Genomic DNA, 7,658 nt, shown 5'->3' with positions numbered 1-7,658 from the left:
TCTTTGAGTGCCTCTCTAGGTTTGGAAAGTTTTCTTGCAGGATTTCATGGAATAGATTATCAATGCCCTTCTGAGTTTCTTCACCTTCTGGGAATGTCAATTATCCAGATGTTTGGATGTTTGATGGTATCTAGTACTTCTCATATATAATTCTCAAATTTTAGGGCATTTCTCTCGGTCTTCATGGTGGATTTTTCTAGGCCAGCAATTTTCTCTTCTATGTCTGAGATTCTATTTTCTGTATGATCTAGTCTGCTTTTAATACTTTCAAGGGAGCTTTTGACTTCCTGTATTACAGCCTTCATCTCTAACAGTTCTGTTTCTTTTTTAATTTAATTCTTCTTTTAGATCTTGTAAGAATTTCCTCACCTCCTGGAACTCAGCAACTTCTTTCTCCTTTCTCTTCTGCAGTTCATTGTCTCTTCTCTCCCATCTCTGTTAGCTTCACCATTATGAATGTTCTAAATTCCTTATCAGACATTATCAGACATTTCTATGATTTCCATTGAACTGCTTATGGATGAAGAGGAGTTATTCTTTTCCCTTGTAGGAGAGGTATTTTCTTGGTTTCCCATATTTCTTGTGGTCCTGTGGTGATTTCTAGTCATCACACTAGCTTGTTTGCTGGAGGCGGAATTCTCAGTAGGAACTCTTCATTTCTCTTTTACCCTGAAATGACTACTTTGCGGGAGCCATGAGGAATCTCAAAATTTGATGCTTTTAAAATACTCACTTGGCCTAATGTTTACAGTGTCACAGAAATAATTTCTGGGAAAGACATCCTAACAGTAGTTCTTGAAATATGGTCCAGAAAGGCATCAGCCTCACCTGAAAGCTTGTTAGAAATGCAAATTTTGGGACCAGCAGATGGTGTACTGGTTACATCGCTGGACTCCCACATAGTCAACTGGTTCCAGTCCTGGACCTAGTGGCTTAAAACTCACACCGGGCATGTGTGCATGCAAAATCCCAAGAGGAGAATGGAGAATGGACTGTGGTGTGAGCATGCCCCCTTGGGGAGTGATTTCTCACTTTCTCTTTCAGTCTCTCTGGAGAGCACACAAGCCCTATAGCAAAAGATCTCACTTAAATATAAAAAAAAAAAATAGAAAAGCAAATTTCTCTTCCTACACCCCTTAATGAGAAAGGAGGGACATAGGGGATGCACTAGATTTTAAAAATTTTAAAAATGATTTCATTTCATTTCATTTATTATCATCATTATTATTTATTTTTAATCTGACAAGAGAAAGAGAGAGGGAGAATGAGTAAGCAAGCTGCCAGGGCCGGGACTTGAATCATGGCCAGTCATATGGGAGTCCAGTGCCTCAGCCACCATACCACCTGCTAGCCATCAAAATTTCTTTAAATTTACATTTAATCACTATACATCTTCACAGTGCATAACATGTTTTCTCCCAGCATGAATATGGTACATATTAGTCAAACCAAAGAGATTACCATATATATTATCATCAACAGATAATTTTCATTTTTATGTCTATTCAGTGTTTTTTTTCCCCTGGTCCTGTCCCTCTCACTCCCCTTCCACTCATCTACTGTATCTTGTATCTACAGTTGGCCTCCCCACTACTATACCTTCCAATCTTTCAGTTTCTGCTATAGAGTGCAGACATTCGGTATATCTTAAGCATGTGGTGCCTGTCTTTCGTTATCTGGCTTGCTTTGCTTAGCATTTAATCTTCCATATGCACCCACTTTCTGTCATATGTCAGAGTCTCACTATTTTTTATGACTGAGTCATATTACATAGAGTACATGTGCTACATTTTTTCAATCCACTTGTCTGTTCTTGGGTTAATTCCTTATCCTAGCAACTGTGAATAATGCCACAATAAACATGGATGTGCAAGTGTTTTTCTAATTGAGGGTTTTCGTATCCTTTGGGCAGATACTAAGAGTAGAATTACTGGGTCATGTGGTAGTTCTATTTGAAAGTTTCTGAGGAACCTCCAAGTGGCTCTCCACAGTGGATGTTTTAACACACCTTACAGGAGACTCTTCTGCAGGTTAAAGTTTGAAAACAACTGTCCTAGAAACACACTGTATACATTAGGTATCAAGTTCAGCTAGCCGTTAGTCACAGAAACCTGAGAGAACAACAGCTTAGAGTACATATCAAGTTTTTCTTCCATAAAAGAAGACTGGAGGCAGGCAGCCTTGGATAGTTCAGATGTCATATTTTCACTCCATCCCTGTGATATAATGTACAATCCAGACAGCAGGAAGAAGTAAGGAAGGCACGCTATGTATTCTGCCTTTGAAGAGCAAGGCCAGCCGCCCTACCCGATGACTCTTGCTTACAGCTCACTTACTCCTACTTGAAAGAGAGGCTGCAGATTAACAGTTGGGAAACCAAGAAGCATGGATACTAGTAGGATTAACAGCCCCAAGCTAGCTCCCTCCCTGGGATGGAGTCAGTCATCCAAGTTCAACCTTTGAGAACATTATTTTAAAATAGCTTTTACTATGTGTCAAAACACCTGCTTTCATCTCTTAGAGGAAAGGCTACATCTTTGCTATAGAAAAAAATATCTTTGCTTACTTTGAGAATCAGAATAGCCATTTATCAGAATAAATAAATGCAATTTATTTCACATAGGTAGAGGTTATAGTTGATATATATCAACCAAGTGTCCTATATAATTCCTGATTTGTAACGTGTATGAAATGCAATCAATGAAAACAATCCATTCTCTTCAGAATTGTAATTTGTTTCCTGGAAATGCATTATAAGGAAGTAATTCAAGGAAAGGAGAAGCTATTGCAAAGCTGTTCACAGCAACCATTATTTATGACAACAAACACAATCTCAATGCTCTGTATTAAAGGAAAAGCTAAGTAAATTATGATATGACCATTGCATGGCCATGAAGACTATGTAGCAACATGGCAAAGAGATTATAAATACACCGGCAGTGGGAAGGGAGACAAAAAAAAGTATGCTCATATGGATAAGATTAGAAGTGCATTCAGAGAACTATCATATAATGCACTTGTCAGAATATTACAATTATGAATATAAATGGCTTCAGTTTAATTTCCTTTATGGTTCTATGAGAAACAATAGCAGGACCAACAGATGGCTAGTGGTTACATCGCTGGACTCCCACACAGGCCACAGTGGTTCAAATCATGGACCCAGCAGCTTGAAATCCATGCCAAGCGCATGTGCATGAGTGCTCAAAATTCTGAGAGGAGAATGAAGGATAAGGTGTTGTGGCATGGCCATCTCCCCTGGGGAGTAATTTCTCATTTTCTGTCTCTGTCTCTCCAGCAAGCACATGTGCCCTAAAGCAAAATAAATAAATAAATAAATAAATAAATAAATAAACCTCTATTAAAAAAAAGAAAAAGAAACAATACCCAGAAACAACCAACATAAAATAAATTTACCTGTTATTGACCATGATTTTTCCTCAGATCCTTTTTTAGCTCTAGTGTTCAACATGATTCAATACAACACACTCTCGGGAAGGGCCTTGCTGCTCCAGATGAAGGCCGTGCGAAGGCCAGGTGAACAGTCTTCCAGTGGGTTATATGTGCCAATGTAGTTTGCAGCTCTGAGCACCTGTCTCTGAGGTAAAGATCAAGCCATTTATCATAGGAATATTTTCTCCAGTGGTAGAGAGCCAATTTGCAGTCATCCATTCATTCTCTCTTGCCATAATTTCTTCATAGCTTCATGAAATAGAAACCTATTGTACTAATTTAGACATGCATTTATAGGCACCAAAGGGGAACACAAAATATGGGACTTCCTATGTAGAAATCACATCTGAGACCTTAATGTGATGCTCTATGCCCACCCACACCACTACCACCAAAAAGTCCAAATTCTTCCTGAAATTACTGTGCATTGGTATGGTTCTCCAGCATGGTGAGAGCTAGAATCAATCAGAGGTTGAGTAGAATGTTAATTTTTATTATATCAAACATCCTTAAAATGGCCTTAAGTCCTTAGATGCACTGATTTGTCAGCATCATTTGCGTACTTGCATGTTTGCCTATCAAGTAGGGGAGTGACTGTGATGGCTATGGAAAAGGGGAAAGAGAGCCAGTAGGTGGCATGGAAGTTAACGCACTGGCTCCCACGTGGCTGACTAAGTGGTTCATGTCCTAGGCCCAGTGGCTTGAAAACCCTGGGGAGGTGATTTCTCACTCTCTCCCTCTGTCTCTGTCTCTCTGTGGTGAGTACATGTGCACTATAGCAAAAACTAGAAACAAGGAAGACAAAATAAAAAGGTGAATAAAGGTAAATGGCTGGAGATTCTCAGAGGGAGTAAGGGCAGATGCTCAGCTGAGTAGAACCGAGAAGGGTGTTACTCCGGACAGAGGAACAACTTAATAGGAACAGTCCACTAACAAAACCTGGAAACACCGGCGGTGCTGGGGCCCACAAGTCCATGGCTTCTAGCCCATGTAGGAGTCCTCTCAAGAGAGAAAAGTCTTGGAGTTCCAGAAATTGAGGGAGTTGAAATAAAGAGCTCAGCCTATTCTACTGAGAACTGACTTCCCTGAAGTAATCAGCAATCAAGATGATTTATCTAGGTAAGTAATCTTAGAGGAGAAACCAAGCTGAAGTAGAGTGAAGATGGGGAAACCCTAGAGCATTCTTTGAGACTTCACCCAATTAAACACCTAAAGTTCGTGTGCCTATATTCTGTGTGTAATCTATATACGCATTTCTTCTATGCTAAAGTAAAATTAACTTGGCTTTTCAAGTTCAGCCAGTTCCTGACTTAAGATGGTTTAACTTGCCATTTTTCAACTTTGTAATGGTGCAAATCCGATTTACATGGAGTAGAGACTGTATTTAGAACATGGATATTTTCCCAGGTGAGTGATACGTGATAGAAGTTCTCTGGTGATGCTGGGCAGTGGCAGGAGCCAGAGATCCAGGTCAGCCATGATGGTAAATGCTGCTACTGTACTCTACAGCATACTGCATTCAATAAAATACATGAGATACTCCACACCATATTATAAGATATGCTTATATGATTTTGATCGTCAGCTAATGTAAATGTTCTCAGCACATTTAAGGTAGGCCAGGCTAAGTTATGATGTTTGGTGGGTTAGGTGTGCTGAATGCACTTTTAAATTACTGTATTTTCAACTTACTAAGGATTTATCAGGAAGCCACCCCATCATAAGTTCAGAAGCATCTATTAGGTCATTGAGAAAGTCATGACATATTTTTCTATGCTTTTCTATGCAAAATGCATCATGACTTTCTTGACAACCTAATATACTGGGCAAGGGCCATAAATGGAAAGAATCTTTGTCCCCACAAAGATTTGGGGGGGAAATCAGAAAAGGAAAGCTCATAAATTCAAGGGGTTTGGCTCTGTAGCACATTTTATTTTACATTACTGGAGAATTAACATCTAATAGCAGCACAATACAAAAATGAAACACCAATTCATTTGACATGGATATAATGAGAAATGGACTTTGAAAATGGAAAAAAAGTAGGAGATGTAGAAACCAGTTGATAAAAATATTTTAAAAAAAATCAAACTCGTATTTCTTCATCAACAACAACAAAAACAGTTGTAGCATATATAAGAGTACATTCACTTCACATCCTCAAAGGTGGATTGTCATTTTTATTTTCCATGAAATATGTCAATGTATACATACATATATATATATATATATATATATATATATGTATGTATACTTTCACAGTCTGGAAGGCAAGAGAAATTTCAAATATATGTATATATATGTGTGTGTGTGTATATATATATATATATATATATATATATCACTTAAAATAACCCAAACATTAAAAATAGCAGCAACACTGGTCTTTAAATATTATATTATACATTTATATTATTAAATTATTCACATGACATATATTTTGGTAGTTATTTAATTATTTCTATCACCTAATGCTCACATACAATTTACAAACTCCAAGGTGCTGATTTCATCTCTAAATAACTCAGAGTCTATATTCAATAAATACTATTACAAAGAGTAATTATAAAACACAGACTGAAAAACATTCTCCAGACCAGGGAGGAAATTCTACCAAAAGCTTTTAGAGAAAAATCAGGTTTGAAGGCAACCAAGGCATCTCCAGGGTTCCCGAGGCAAAAGTGTGATCTGACCACACTCCCTGAAATGTGAGGGACTGAGTCCAGAGAAATGTGTCAATGGGCAGAAGAAGGCACTGTCACCTCTTCATCCTTCCATATTTCATTTGAATATGCTTTAAAGTGATGAATGCGGGAAAATTGCCAATAGACAGGATAGAATCACTTCTCACCAAGAGGCAAGACACTGAACTAGGAGATCAATAATTATTTTTCAGCATTTACATTTATTCTGATAACCAAGATTTCAACAAGACCTTGTATACTGACTGAATCATGGAGAGTGCGAAAAGTACTTCTTCCCCAATTCCCCATCTAAGCCACCAGAACAATCTGCTAATCCTACTAGCCTAAAAAGAAACTTCAAACTGGGACCAGCAGTTGGTGCAATGGCTATGTTGCTGGACTCCCATGTAGTCAACTACGGTTCAAGTCCCGGACCTGGTGGCCTAAGCTTATGCTGGGCAGATGTGTGTCTGTGCCCAAGATCCCAAGAGGAGAATGGAGGAGAAGGGGTTGTGGCATGGCCATCTCCACTGGGGGATGATTTCTTGCTTTTTGTCTGTCTGTCTTCCTGGCAAGTGCACGCGCTCTTTATCAAAAACCTTTCCAAAGGAAAAAATAAATAAATAAAGAAACCTCAAACATGATGACAGGGGTTTCCTCATTCTTGGACTCAGCTATAGAAGTTGCCTCTGTAATAGTGGCTTCTTTTAGTATTTTAAAGGTTTTTCAGAAAAGGTCCATGTTTAAGTCTCACAATGAGATGGGGTCCATATTCGCCTTGTACTCTCTGATATTTCAATCGTTTGTCCCCATTTTCAAACCACATCATATGACACTATTTCTATTGCTTCTCACAAAAATCTTGTAAGGAAACCAGGACAGGCATCCATGAGCTCATTTCAAAGATCAGGGAAATTGAGGTTCACAGAATCCAAAGTGACTGAGCTCATGCACAGTCATGCACATTAATGAACAGGTACAGATCTGCAGAATTGAATGCTTAACAACGGTCACTGATTCTTAAAAAATAAGCAAGCTTGGTTTATAGTTGTTTCTGAAGAAGGAATTCATTTCAAGGGGGTGTAGGAATAAAGGGAGAAAAATGAGTTCAAGAGAAGAAAAAAGGAGAAACAAGTGGTGCCTCTAAGCAGTTATCATGAACTTTAAAACAAGGGAAGTGCATTTCACACATAGAACACAGAAGTCTTAAAAAATATTTCAATTCTTCAACCTCCCAAAGAGTCTTTTTAGCCTTAATTACCACATCGTTAAGTAATTACTGAGACTGACACTGGAACACAAGGTTGCCAAGAAAATTTTATGTGTGCTCCAAGGGACTGGTAAAAATGTTCCAGCCCACTCTAAAGACCCTGCTCTTGCCCCTGTTCAGCCAGCACAACACAGTTATAAAATATATTTAGAGTGTGTTGTTTTGTTTTTCTTTTCTATTTGGTGGTTCTCTCACCTGAGGTTTTTACAAGGTATCATTAATAAATACTTATGCTGTGTCCTCAGGATAAT

The sequence above is a fragment of the Tupaia chinensis genome, unplaced genomic scaffold, assembly GCF_000334495.1.
Source record: "Tupaia chinensis unplaced genomic scaffold, TupChi_1.0 Scaffold145093_1, whole genome shotgun sequence".
Lineage (NCBI taxonomy): Eukaryota > Metazoa > Chordata > Mammalia > Scandentia > Tupaiidae > Tupaia > Tupaia belangeri.
This window is presented reverse-complemented; position numbering follows the sequence as displayed.